Consider the following 13934-nt stretch of genomic DNA (forward strand, 5'->3'; position numbering starts at 1 on the left):
TAGGTAATAGAGAGTTTTTCTGTCTGATTGTGAACCTGTGCAGGCTCAAAGCGCTGCTGACAGATAGCGTTTATAGTAATAACTGGAATCTTACTTCATAATTGCCAATCTTGAAACACTGGTGGGTAGAGACAGGGTGGGATTCAGATTTTTGGCAACAGACTCTCTGATTTGGGAGCGAGAAGTCTAGCCTGTCGCGCGGTGCAAGAAAAAATGATTCTCTAGCCAAGAATTCCAATGTTTAAAATGTATGATGTATTAATATGTTATGTAAATCAACCAATTTGTATCTGATTTACATATTAACTCATAAATAGACAAATACAGTCCCTTTACCAACCCATACATACAAAAATGTTTGTTAACTGCATAGATCCGGAAGGTAGAAAACTTACAACACCAGAACCAGAAGTTTTTTTTTTTCATTTGCCAAAGGAGGCACATAAAAATACATACATGTTTTTACAGTTTGAGGCCCGATATATGAAAATAAGCATGGTACAAAAACAGTATCTTGTGTCAGTGATATAAACACCAATCCTCCCTGGTCCACCACATTTTCTATAAATTTCCTTCTATAAATATAATTATAGGCGCCTATTACGCCCAACTGAAATACAACTTTGACCTTAAAAGAAACGTATGCATGGTCTGACGTATCAGTATCTAATCACAACAATAACAACCCTTGGTCGGAAGAAAATGACTGTTGTTTCATGTTGGGTGTGTATAAATGACGTTTAGTAAAAGGACATATAAAAGTTGTATGTACTTGGATCCTACTTATAGTCTCACCAGAACCAAGTTAAATACAGTGCCCTAGACAAGATCATACCAAAAATACAGCGTTGTAACCAAGGTCTATACATGAATACAGCACCAGAACCAAGCCCAATACTTACCAGCACGTAAACCAAGATTGTACATATTTAGAGCACCAGAATCAAGTTCAGTACAAAAAAACTGCACCAGAACCCATATCAGAAGAAAACATACAGCACCAGAACCCAGTTCAATATGTAAATGCAACACTGGAAGTATATAAAAATAGAACCAAGCTCAATGTACAAAATATTGAGTATTGAGTATAGAATTGTGATCTTATGTGTAATGCCAGCCATTTCAGCTTCTCCCGTCACGTCTCTGCATATTTAGCAACACAAACATTTTTGGTTCCTTACTTCATTATCATCTCCTTCATCTTCTAATCACAAACGTAATAGTGTTCTGTTGTTCCCCTGGAGATCACTGTTATGTCCCCACAGTAACCAATATAGTAACATTTCCCTCATAGTCCTTAATATAGTAATGGTGGTCAATTATCATAGCAAACTACCCACAGAAGATAATCTTGTCACAGTGCCTGAAAATGGTACCCAACTGTCACAGTGCCCTTACAGAGTAGCCGGTAGTCACAGAGCCTGTCCACAGTAGCCAGTAGTCACAGTGCTTGCCCCCAGTAGCCAGTAGTCACAATGCCTGACCCCAGTATCCAGTAGTCATATTGCTTGCCCCCAGTAGCCAGTAGTCACTATTCCTGCCCCAGTACCTAGCAGTAACAAAGATGCCCCAGTAGCCATAAATCACCATGCCTATTTGGAGTAACCAGTAATAACAGTGTTTGCCGCCAGAAACCCCAATGCCTTCCCCAATAGCCAGTTGTCAGATTAATGCCCTCAGTAACCATTTGTCACAGTGATGCCCCCAGTAGTAACAGTGGTGCCCCCGCTAGAGAGCAGTCACAGCGCCTGCCCCCTTTAGCCAGTAATCACAGTACCCGCGCAGTAGCCATTAAACATTAAGGCTGCCCCCATTAGTTGGTAGTCACGAAGCCTGTCCCCATTAGCTAATAGTCACAGAGATCTCCCCAGTATCCAACAGTTACAGTGATGGTATTGAAAAAAGAAAAATACTTTCCTTGTTCCTATCTGCCTTCTCTTGGCACCTGGATGCGCTGCGGCGCAGGCAACGCTTGGTGACATCACACAGGTGGATCATAATAACACATCATCTGTGCCGCATCTAGTATTACACAGGCCTCAACTCTGGCAGCCTGTGTGATGTGTGGAAAAACAGAGGAGCATGGGAGCTAAAACCTGGCTTGATGCAGCAGAGCGAGCCAGCACTCTGAATGTGATGTAGACTTACAATCCAACCATGTTACTGCCTTTATTTTCAGAAGGACCTTCAAAATGGAAAACTAGGACAACTCTTCTTTTGCAAGTTTGCCTACTTAAATGGAACCTGCCCCCAGATTTTACCCCATTAATCTACCGTCCTCCTAAGGTAGGGTATTAAATGTCCACTCTGGAATTCCCTACTATGTGCAAAAATTCAGAGGCAGCCGGTGGAGTGTCACTCCAGACACCCCTATATTCAGTTCTATAGTACCTAGAAAAATGTTATCATATTAAAGGGGTTATCCAGGTTTTAAAAATAACTGAGTGCAGTGCTGGGGCGGGCTATTTAATCATAATAAACATGTACTCACCTCGTCCGGCACTGCCGATCTCCCGCACAGGGAGCTTCCGGCCGGCGCTTACAACGCTGAGAGATAGGGACGGATGGGAGGAGCCGGCCACAAACAGGGGCACTGATCGAAGGGACATCGGCGGCGCGGGAGGAGGTAAGTGGATGTTTATTATTTTTAAATAGCCCTCCCCAGCCCGGCCCTCAGTAGTTTTTAAAACCCGGATAACCCCTATAAAGGAAATCTAATATCAAAACTCAAACAGGAACACTTATACATAAATTTAGGCAATGTGAGTGAGGTAATCTTCTTATTTGTTATCCATGGCCTCCTTCCTTCTAAAATCAACTTTTAAAATTATGCAAATGTGCTTCATGAACTCCTGGGGTGTTATCCCCTTCTCCTGCTCCCTCAACACATTCCCCTCCCTCTGCCTGATGAAATCTCACTGAAGCAGAGGAATTTTTAGCACACAGCGGGAGGGGGGAGTGCTCCTTGTACACTGTAAAGGCATGTGAATCTGCAGCATAGAGGGGCTCTGGTTACACCCCTAGGAGCTTTTCAATATCATTAGCATAAGTATAAAAGTTTATTTTAGAAGGAAAGATAACAAATATAAAAAATTACCACGTGCATAGATTCTGGATCTATGAGCAAATGTCCCTGGAGTACCATGCTCCCTTTTTTTCCAGAACCACACCCATATCCAAGCCTTGCCCTACCTGCTAGCATAGTATAATATTAACTTTAATGGACCCACATAGTATAATCCTTCTCACCTTATTGATCTTATCTTGCAAAAATTAATAAAAAATAAATCAATACAGGTAACAAAACCCGACCTATGGATTGAATCCAGTCCTTATTTTAATATTTACAAAATGTTCCTCTTGCACAATGAATAATTGTTTCCCTTTCACATTCCAGCCTTGAGATTTTGCATCATGAACATTTGCATTTAATTAATTAAAGAATAATGACTGATAATTATATATCATGACTACTATCTCTATAGAAACAAAAGAATCAGTCTCCAGCCAAATAAAAAGGAAATATAGGTCGGCTAATGAATGCAATGAGAGTTCATGGTGCGCGGCCCCGGGGGTTGGTTAAGGTGCTTTATTTAGGTAACAAACTATTGCCTGGTGCCTGAATATCATACATGACAGAATTGGAGAGAAAATGGTGAATAGTTTGATTATAAATACATTATGGTGACCATGTTTGTGTAAAAACCTTCAGTCTCATCATGTTCTGGAGCTTTAATGTGATTGCTGCCTGTGCAACTCCAACATCTACACCCCTGATATGGATACTGCAACAAGAAATTTGGCGAACTAAGTTTTTTGGTCAGGTTTCTACTTATGCACATATTGTACATAGACAGACTTGCTTTCAGAGAAGCGGCTACAGTTGTACATGTGTGACCTGCTCTTCTCCTTTATGTACTAGTTAATAAAGTCTACTTGCCATGTGACTCTACGCCCTTTGGTTGCATCCCATGATCTTATCTCCCTTTGCAGCTGCCTGGTCAGTGCTTGTTGCAAATGTGAAAGCATACAGGATACATCACAATTAGAGATGAGCGAACATGCTCGTCCGAGCTTGATGCTCGGTCGAGCATTAGGGTACTCGAAACTGCTCGTTACTCGGACGAATACTTCGCCCGCTCGAGAAAATGGCAGCTCCCGCCGTTTTGCTTTTTGGCGGCCAGAAACAGAGCCAATCACAAGCCAGGAGACTCTGCACTCCACCCAGCATGACGTGGTACCCTTACACGTCGATAGCAGTGGTTGGCTGGCCAGATCAGGTGACCCTGGGATAGACTAGCCGCTGGCCGCGCTGCTCGGATCATTCTGTCTCTGGATGCCGCTAGGGAGAGAGCTGCTGCTGGTCAGGGAAAGCGTTAGGGTGTTCTATTAGCTTACTGTTAGGCAGGAGTGATTCTCAAAGAACCCAACAGCCCTTCTTAGGGCTACAATAACGTTCTACTTTTTTTATTTTAATTTGCATCTTTTACCATTTTGTGAGGAATTAGCAGGGGGACTTGCTACCGTTGTGTTTAGCTCTTAGTGGCACACATATCCATAGCAAAGACCGAAGTGGGAAAATTCAGTAGGGGTTGGATTTCTATTAGGCAATAACTCAGTGTCATCTCATCTGGCATAGTAGTGTGCTTCCTTTGATACTTGGCTAGAAAATAGCCATAGGAGAATACAAACAGCTTCTTGAAGCCTACAGTAGCGTTCTATATATTTGATTTCTGGTTGATCTGCTGGTGGCTGTAGTTTCTGCAGTGCATGTACTTGCCAATTCTGAGCAATTTGTAGTGAGACTTGCGACCGCTGTGTTCTGCGCTTAGTGGCGCACATATCCATAGCAAAGGCCGAAGTGGCAAAATTCAGTAGGGGTTGGATTTCTATTAGGCAATAACTCAGTGTCATCTCATCTGGCATAGTAGTGTGCTTCCTTTGATACTTGGCTAGAAAATAGCCAGAGGAGAATACAAACAGCTTCTTGAAGCCTACAGTAGCGTTCTATATATTTGATTTCTGGTTGATCTGCTGGTGGCTGTAGTTTCTGCAGTGCATGTACTTGCCAATTCTGAGCAATTTGTAGTGAGACTTGCGACCGCTGTGTTCTGCGCTTAGTGGCGCACATATCCATAGCAAAGGCCGAAGTGGCAAAATTCAGTAGGGGTTGGATTTCTATTAGGCAATAACTCAGTGTCATCTCATCTGGCATAGTAGTGTGCTTCCTTTGATACTTGGCTAGAAAATAGCCAGAGGAGAATACAAACAGCTTCTTGAAGCCTACAGTAGCGTTCTATATATTTGATTTCTGGTTGATCTGCTGGTGGCTGTAGTTTCTGCAGTGCATGTACTTGCCAATTCTGAGCAATTTGTAGTGAGACTTGCGACCGCTGTGTTCTGCGCTTAGTGGCGCACATATCCATAGCAAAGGCCGAAGTGGCAAAATTCAGTAGGGGTTGGATTTCTATTAGGCAATAACTCAGTGTCATCTCATCTGGCATAGTAGTGTGCTTCCTTTGATACTTGGCTAGAAAATAGCCAGAGGAGAATACAAACAGCTTCTTGAAGCCTACAGTAGCGTTCTATATATTTGATTTCTGGTTGATCTGCTGGTGGCTGTAGTTTCTGCAGTGCATGTACTTGCCAATTCTGAGCAATTTGTAGTGAGACTTGCGACCGCTGTGTTCTGCGCTTAGTGGCGCACATATCCATAGCAAAGGCCGAAGTGGCAAAATTCAGTAGGGGTTGGATTTCTATTAGGCAATAACTCAGTGTCATCTCATCTGGCATAGTAGTGTGCTTCCTTTGATACTTGGCTAGAAAATAGCCAGAGGAGAATACAAACAGCTTCTTGAAGCCTACAGTAGCGTTCTATATATTTGATTTCTGGTTGATCTGCTGGTGGCTGTAGTTTCTGCAGTGCATGTACTTGCCAATTCTGAGCAATTTGTAGTGAGACTTGCGACCGCTGTGTTCTGCGCTTAGTGGCGCACATATCCATAGCAAAGGCCGAAGTGGCAAAATTCAGTAGGGGTTGGATTTCTATTAGGCAATAACTCAGTGTCATCTCATCTGGCATAGTAGTGTGCTTCCTTTGATACTTGGCTAGAAAATAGCCATAGCAATAGGATAGGATTGTTTGGTTTTAAAAACTCAAAAAAAACCAAAAAACACAAAAAAAAAAAAACACAAAAAAACACCAAAAAAAACAAAAAGAAGTAAAAAAAAAAAAAAAAGTTATAACTCTCATTTTAAAAATGTTTAACCCGAGGGCTAGGGGTAGAGGACGAGGGCGGGGACGTGGGCGTCCAACTACTGCAGGGGTCAGAGGCCGTGGTCCTGGGCGGGGTGAGACACCACCTGCTGATGAGGGAGCAGGGGAACGCCGCAGAGCTACACTCCCTAGGTTCATGTCTGAAGTTACTGGGACTCGTGGTAGAGCACTGTTGAGGCCAGAACAGTGCGAACAGGTGATGTCGTGGATTGCCGACAATGCTTCGAGCAATTTGTCCACCAGTCAGTCTTCCACGCAGTCCACCCATGTCACCGAAATCGGCACTCCTCCAGCTCCTGCACCTCAGCCTCCTCCCCCCCAGTCTGCCCCCTCCCAGCAAAATTTGCCATTTGAACCGGCATACTCTGAGGAACTGTTTTCTGGACCCTTCCCACAGTCACAAACCACTTGTCCGGTTGCTGATGAGCAATTTTCCGATGCCCAGGTTTTCCACCAGTCACAGTCTGTGGGTGATGATGACCTTCTTGACGTAGTGGAAGTGTGTAAAGAGGTGTCCGACGATGAGGAGACACGGTTGTCAGACAGTGGGGAAGTTGTTGTCAGGGCAGGAAGTCCGAGGGGGGAGCAGACTGAGGGATCGGAGGATGATGAGGTGACAGACCCAAGCTGGGTTGAGAGGCCGGGTGAACACAGTGCTTCTGAGACGGAGGAGAGTCCTCGACCTGAACAGGTTGGAAGAGGCAGTGGTGGGGCCAGACGGAGAGGCAGGGCCAGAGCTGGTGCATCAGCGCCACTGTCAACTAGTGAAGCTCCCGTGGTGAGGGCTCTTGCGGCGAGGGCTAGATCTTCAGAAGTGTGGAGGTTCTTTAAGGAAACACCGGATGACCGACGGACTGTGGTGTGCAACATTTGCCAAACCAGGCTCAGCAGGGGTTCCACCACTACTAGCTTAACTACCACCAGTATGCGCAGGCATATGAATGCTAAGCACCCCACTCAGTGGCAACAAGCCCGTTCACCTCCGGCCGTGCACACCACTGCTCCTTCCCCTGTGTCAGCTGCTAGTCAGCCCCCTGCCCAGGACCCTGGCACAAAAACCCCATCGTCGCCTCCACGATCCTCCACAGCATCCACCAGCGTTCAGCTCTCCATACCCCAGACGCTGGAGCGGAAACGCAAATATAGTGCAACCCACCCGCACGCCCAAGCCCTTAATGTGCACATCTCCAGATTGCTTAGCCTGGAGATGCTGCCCTATAGGCTAGTAGAGACCGAGGCCTTTCGCAACCTCATGGCGGCGGCCGCCCCTCGGTATTCGGTCCCCAGCCGCCACTACTTTTCCCGATGTGCCGTCCCAGCCCTGCACCAGCACGTGTCAGACAACATCATCCGTGCCCTGACCAACGCCGTTTCTGACAAGGTCCACCTGACCACGGACACGTGGACGAGTGCTGCCGGGCAGGGCCACTATATATCGCTGACGGCACATTGGGTTAACTTGGTGGAGGCTGGGACCGAGTCTGACCCTGGGGCTGCTCATATACTGCCGACGCCGAGGATTGCGGGGCCTACCTCGGTCCAGGTGTTTCAGGCCTACTATGCCTCCTCCTCCTCCCACCCCTCCTCCACCTCCTCCTCCGAACTACCATCCGTGGGCACGGCGCCATCAGTCGGTAGCTCTAGGCACAGCAGCAGTGCCGTCGCTAAGCGACAGCAGGCGGTGCTCAAACTGCTGAGCCTAGGCGACAAAAGGCACACCGCCCAAGAGCTATTACAGGGCATCACGGCGCAGACTGATCTGTGGCTGGCACCGCTGAACCTCAAGCCGGGAATGGTTGTGTGTGACAACGGCCGTAACCTGGTGGCGGCTCTGCAACTCGGCAGACTGACACATGTGCCATGCCTTTCCTCAAGACATACCCCAATCTGTCTGATTTGCTCACGAAGGTGCGCCGCATCTGTGCTCATTTCAGGAAGTCCAGCCCAGATGCTGCCACTCTCAGGGCAGCGCAGCGCCGCCTCCAACTGCCCGCTCACCGACTGTTGTGCGACGTGCCCACGAGGTGGAATTCAACACTGACCATGTTATCCAGAGTTTACCAGCAGCGCAGAGCGATTGTAGACTGCCAGATGTCAACTTCCACCAGAACTGGTAGTCAGGTCAGTCAGCTTCCTCAAGTCTACAATGAGGAGTGGACGTGGATGTCTGATATCTGTCAGGTGCTGAGTAACTTTGAGGAGTCAACACAGATGGTCAGTGGCGATGCCGCCATCATCAGCCTCACCATCCCGCTGCTTGGCCTGTTGAAAAACTCTCTGGTCAGCATGAAGTCGGAAGCTTTGCGCTCGTCACAAGAGACGGGGGAAGAATATTCCCTTGTTGATAGCCAAAGCACCCTTAGGTCTGTTTCTCAGCGCATATCGGAGGAGGTGGAGGTGGAGGAGGATGAGGAGGAAGAGGAGGAGAATGTTGGCGAGACACAAGAGGGGACCATTGTTGAGTCCTTCACTGTTCAGCGTGTATGGGCAGAAGAAGAGGAGTTGGAGGAGTTGGAGGAGGAGGAAATGGACAGTCAGGCCAGTGAGGGGAGTGAATTCTTACGCGTTGGTACTCTGGCGCATATGGCAGATTTCATGCTAGGCTGCCTATCCCGTGACCCTCGCGTTCAAAGAATTTATTCCAGCACCGATTACTGGGTGTTCACTCTCCTGGACCCACGGTACAAGCAAAATCTTCCCACTCTCATCCCTGGAGAGGAAAGGAGTGTGAGAATGCATGAATACCAGCAGGCCCTGGTGCACAAGCTGAAACAGTATTTCCCTTCTGACAGCGCTAGCGGCAGAGTGCGTAGTTCTGCGGGACAAGTAGCGAGGGAGAGTAGGCGAGCAGGCAGCTTGTCCAGCACTGGCAAGGGTACGCTTTACAAGGCTTTTGCCAGCTTTATGTCACCCCAGCAAGACACTGTCACCTGTCCCCAGTCTCGGCAGAGTAGGGCTGATCTTTACAGAAAGATGGTGAGGGAGTACGTAGCTGACCATACCATCGTCCTAAATGATCACACAGCTCCCTACAACTACTGGGTTTCAAAGCTGGACATGTGGCACGAACTGGCGCTGTACGCCTTGGAGGTTCTTGCCTGCCCTGCCGCTAGCGTCTTGTCCGAGCGGGTTTTCAGTGCAGCTGGTGGCATCATCACCGATAAGCGTACACGCCTGTCGACTGACAGCGCTGACAGGCTGACGCTTATTAAAATGAATAAAGGCTGGATTTCTCAGAATTTCCAATCTCCACCAGGTGAAGGAAGCTCAACCTGAATAATTGATCCACTCCTCCTCCTCCTCCTCATTTTCCTCCTTCTCCTCTTCTTTGTACAGTAAAGCAGAGGAAAATGGCTATTTTTTGACAGGGCCCACTGGCTCTTGCTATAGTACTTCATGCATTTAATTTTTCTGGAGGGCCACCTACCCGGTCCTCTGTTTGAAACAATTTTTGTGAGTGCCACATACAGGCACTCAATCTATTCCATTTTTCTGGAGGGCCACCTACCCGGTCCTCTGTTTTAAAAAATTTTTGGGACTGCCACATACAGGCACTCAATCTATTCCATTTTACTGCAGGGCCACCTACCTGCTCCTCTGGTTTGAACAATTTTTGGGACTGCCACATACAGGCACTCAATCTATTCCATTTTACTGGAGGGCCACCTACCTGCTCCTCTGGTTTGAAACATTTTTGGGACTGCCACATACAGGCACTCAATCTATTCCATTTTACTGCAGGGCCACCTACCTGCTCCTCTGGTTTGAACAATTTTTGGGACTGCCACATACAGGCACTCAATCTATTCCATTTTACTGCAGGGCCACCTACCTGCTCCTCTGGTTTGAACAATTTTTGGGACTGCCACATACAGGCACTCAATCTATTCCATTTTACTGGAGGGCCACCTACCTGCTCCTCTGGTTTGAAACATTTTTGGGACTGCCACATACAGGCACTCAATCTATCCCATTTTACTGGAGGGCCACCTACCTGCTCCTCTGGTTTGAAAAATGTTTGGGACTGCCACATACAGGCACTATCCAAATTAAATTGTCTCCATAGCAGCCTCCACACGTTGTCTCCATTGCTACCTCCAAAAGTCGTCCATATAGCTGCCTCCATACATCGTCCCTTTATCAAACGAGGTGTGTCAGGCAGAAATTTGGGTTGTTTTCATGGATTCCACATCAAAGTTGTTAACTTTGTCGCCACCCTGCTGTGTTATCCACAAAATATACTGGCAAACTTTTACCATTTAGGGATATTATTTCAGCGCTTCTTGCGCATCTGTTTACATTCCCCTCACCCGGCATATCCTAAACTTATAAGAACGCTACTACACTTGATCTTATACAAAAGGTTCTTAGAAGTGCTGTTTGGGGAGTAGCCTAGAGACAGGGGCTTGGATTGGCGAAAGCTCGCCTGGCAGCGGAACGCCAGCTCCATGCGCATCATGCGCTTCTTGCGCATCTGTTTACATTCCCCTCACCCGCCATATCCCAAACTTATAAGAACGCTACTACACTTAACTTGGTGCAGGCTGGGACCGAGTCTGACCCTGGGGCTGGTCATATACTGCCGACGCAGAGAATTGCGGGGCCTACCTCGGTCCAGGTCTCAAAGGCCTACTATACCTCCTCCCACCCCTCCTCCACCTCCTCCTCCTCCGAATTACCATCCGTGGGCATGGCGCCATCAGTCGGTAGCTCTAGGCACAGCAGCAGTGCCGTCGCTAAGCGACAGCAGGCGGTGCTGAAACTGCTGAGCCTAGGCGATAAAAGGCACACCGCCCAAGAGCTATTACAGGGCATTCCACATCAAAGTTGTTAACTTTGTCGCCACCCTGCTGTGTAATCCCCAAAATATACTTGCAAACTTTTACCATTTAGGGATATTATTTCAGCGCTTCTTGCGCATCTGTTTACATTCCCCTCACCCGCCATATCCTAAACTTATAAGAACGCTACTACACTTGATCTTATACAAAAGGTTCTTAGAAGTGCTGTTTGGGGAGTAGCCTATAGACAGGGGCTTGGATTGGCGAAAGCTCGCCTGGCAGCGGAGCACCAGCTCCATGCCAAGATCCAACTAACATAGTTTTAACTGCAGCACCTTTAATCTACTACTAGTTCACTGCCTCCATACATGGTCCCCTTATCAAACGAGCTGTGTCAGGCAGAATTTTGGGTTGTTTTCATGGCTTCCATGTTAACTTTGTCGCCACCCTGCTGTGTAATCCACAAAATATACTGGCAAACTTTTATCATGTACCGATATTATTTGAGCGCTTCTTGCTCACCTCCTTTGGTTCCTCTCTGCCACCCATTGGTTTGAAGCCTGAGTCCATTTAGGGTATGTCGCCATGACACTCTCTAGCCTGCTGCCGCTGCCTCTGCATGCCGTCCCCTATAGTGTCAGGGTCAATTATTGGATGTTTTAGATGCTATCTAGCTTCATTCTGTCACTCTGTCATGGCCATGCTGTTGCCCATAGTTTTGGCATAATGGTGCGATTATGCAGCCTCAGAGGCATCCATGCATGCTGCCCCTGCTGTTTCCTGTCCATTTCCGTGGTGTTTCCATCCTTTTCTGAGGTTCCCAGGTGTTTGGCCAAGCTTCCCTGTGCAGAGCCTTGGTCCCCTTGAAAAATGCTCGAGTCTCCCATTGACTTCAATGGGGTTCGTTATTCGAGACGAGCACTCGAGCATCGGGAAAAGTTCGTCTCGAATAACGAGTACCCGAGCATTTTAGTGTTCGCTCATCTCTAATCACAATTCAACAAACTTTAAGGGGGAATTCATCATACATTGGCGCTTTGTATGCCAGAAAATGATGAAAACCCCACCATTCCGCTTCGCTGGATGTACACTCACCGGCCACTTTATTAGGTACACCATGCTAGTAATGGGTTGGACCCCCTTTTGCCTTCAAAACTGCCTCAATTCTTCGTGGCATAGATTCAACAAGGTGCTGGAAGCATTCCTCAGAGATTTTGGTCCATATTGACATGATGGCATCACACAGTTGCCGCAGATTTGTCGGCTGCACATCCATGATGCGAATCTCCCGTTCCACCACATCCCAAAGATGCTCTATTGGATTGAGATCTGGTGACTGTGGAGGCCATTTGAGTACAGTGAACTCATTGTCATGTTCAAGAAACCAGTCTGAGATGATTCCAGCTTTATGACATGGCGCATTATCCTGCTGAAAGTAGCCATCAGATGTTGGGTACATTGTGGTCATAAAGGGATGGACATGGTCAGCAACAATACTCAGGTAGGCTGTGGCATTGCAACGATGCTCAATTGGTACCAAGGGGCCCAAAGAGTGCCAAGAAAATATTCCCCACACCATGACACCACCACCACCAGCCTGAACCGTTGATACAAGGCAGGATGGATCCATGCTTTCATGTTGTTGACGCCAAATTCTGACCCTACCATCCGAATGTCGCAGCAGAAATCGAGACTCATCAGACCAGGCAACGTTTTTCCAATCTTCTACTGTCCAATTTCGATGAGCTTGTGCAAATTGTAGCCTCAGTTTCCTGTTCTTAGCTGAAAGGAGTGGCACCCGGTGTGGTCTTCTGCTGCTGTAGCCCATCTGCCTCAAAGTTCGACGTACTGTGCATTCAGAGATGCTCTTCTGCCTACCTTGGTTGTAACGGGTGGCGATTTGAGTTACTGTTGCCTTTCTATCAGCTCGAACCAGTCTGCCCATTCTCCTCTGACCTCTGGCATCAACAAGGCATTTCCGACCACAGAACTGCCACTCACTGGATGTTTTTTCTTTTTTGGACCATTCTCTGTAAACCCTAGAGATGGTTGTGCGTGAAAATCCCAGTAGATCTGCAGTTTCTGAAATACTCAGACCAGCCCTTCTGGCACCAACAACCATGCCACGTTCAAAGGCCTCAAATCACCTTTCTTCCCCATACTGATGCTCGGTTTGAACTGCAGGAGATTGTCTTGACCATGTCTACATGCCTAAATGCCGCCATGTGATTGGCTGATTAGAAATTAAGTGTTAACGAGCAGTTGGACAGGTGTACCTAATAAAGTGGCCGGTGAGTGTATAAGGCGGCTTTGACAATCCTGATCAATCCATCTCCCGGCTTGCTGGTGATATAATTGCCTGGCATAGAATTAGACTACAAACTGTGCCTGCATGGGCTCCAGCTTTAGCTTGTAGCAAACATGGTGCAGAAACTGCACTCCATGACCACTTAGTGAGGGCATAAATAATTGCAATTATTGGCGGTTTGAAAGAAACTGTACTTATTTCAGGGCTTGTATTTCCAGAAACGGGCATTCAAGACCTGGTGAATCTCCCATATATGCTTAAGGGGCATCAATGGGCGTCTAATCACATGCAATCTTCAGGTTGATTTCCATCCTGCAGTCTGTATCTATAATCTGCCATCCTCTCTAAAATTCTGGGTAAATCTGCTGTGACACATATCTCTCATGTCCCTTCTCCATATAGATTATGTCTATCTTCCTTGCTGTCATGTGTCACATCAGGACTTACCTGCCTTCCTCTCTCCTCCGTGTTACCCAGCTAGCTGCCTCGTTTTCCTAAATTTGTATTCAACTTTCTTCCCAAGCACATATCCCATTGTTTTCCTGCTCCTTTCCAAGTTAATACAAAT

The 13934-nt window shown here is 47.0% G+C and overlaps 1 protein-coding gene across 1 annotated transcript in view; it reads left to right on the forward strand.

The window, feature by feature from the left end:
* The first annotated feature begins 2178 nt into the window (after positions 1-2178).
* SCNN1D (sodium channel epithelial 1 subunit delta) overlaps positions 2179-13934 on the forward strand; it is a 30131-nt gene continuing 18375 nt past the window's right edge. The window contains exon 1 of the mRNA XM_072156012.1: positions 2179-2286. The gene's annotated coding sequence lies outside the window, so the exon portion shown is untranslated. The remainder of the gene's footprint in view (positions 2287-13934) is intronic.

The sequence above is a fragment of the Engystomops pustulosus genome, chromosome 6, assembly GCF_040894005.1.
Source record: "Engystomops pustulosus chromosome 6, aEngPut4.maternal, whole genome shotgun sequence".
Taxonomy (NCBI): domain Eukaryota; kingdom Metazoa; phylum Chordata; class Amphibia; order Anura; family Leptodactylidae; genus Engystomops; species Engystomops pustulosus.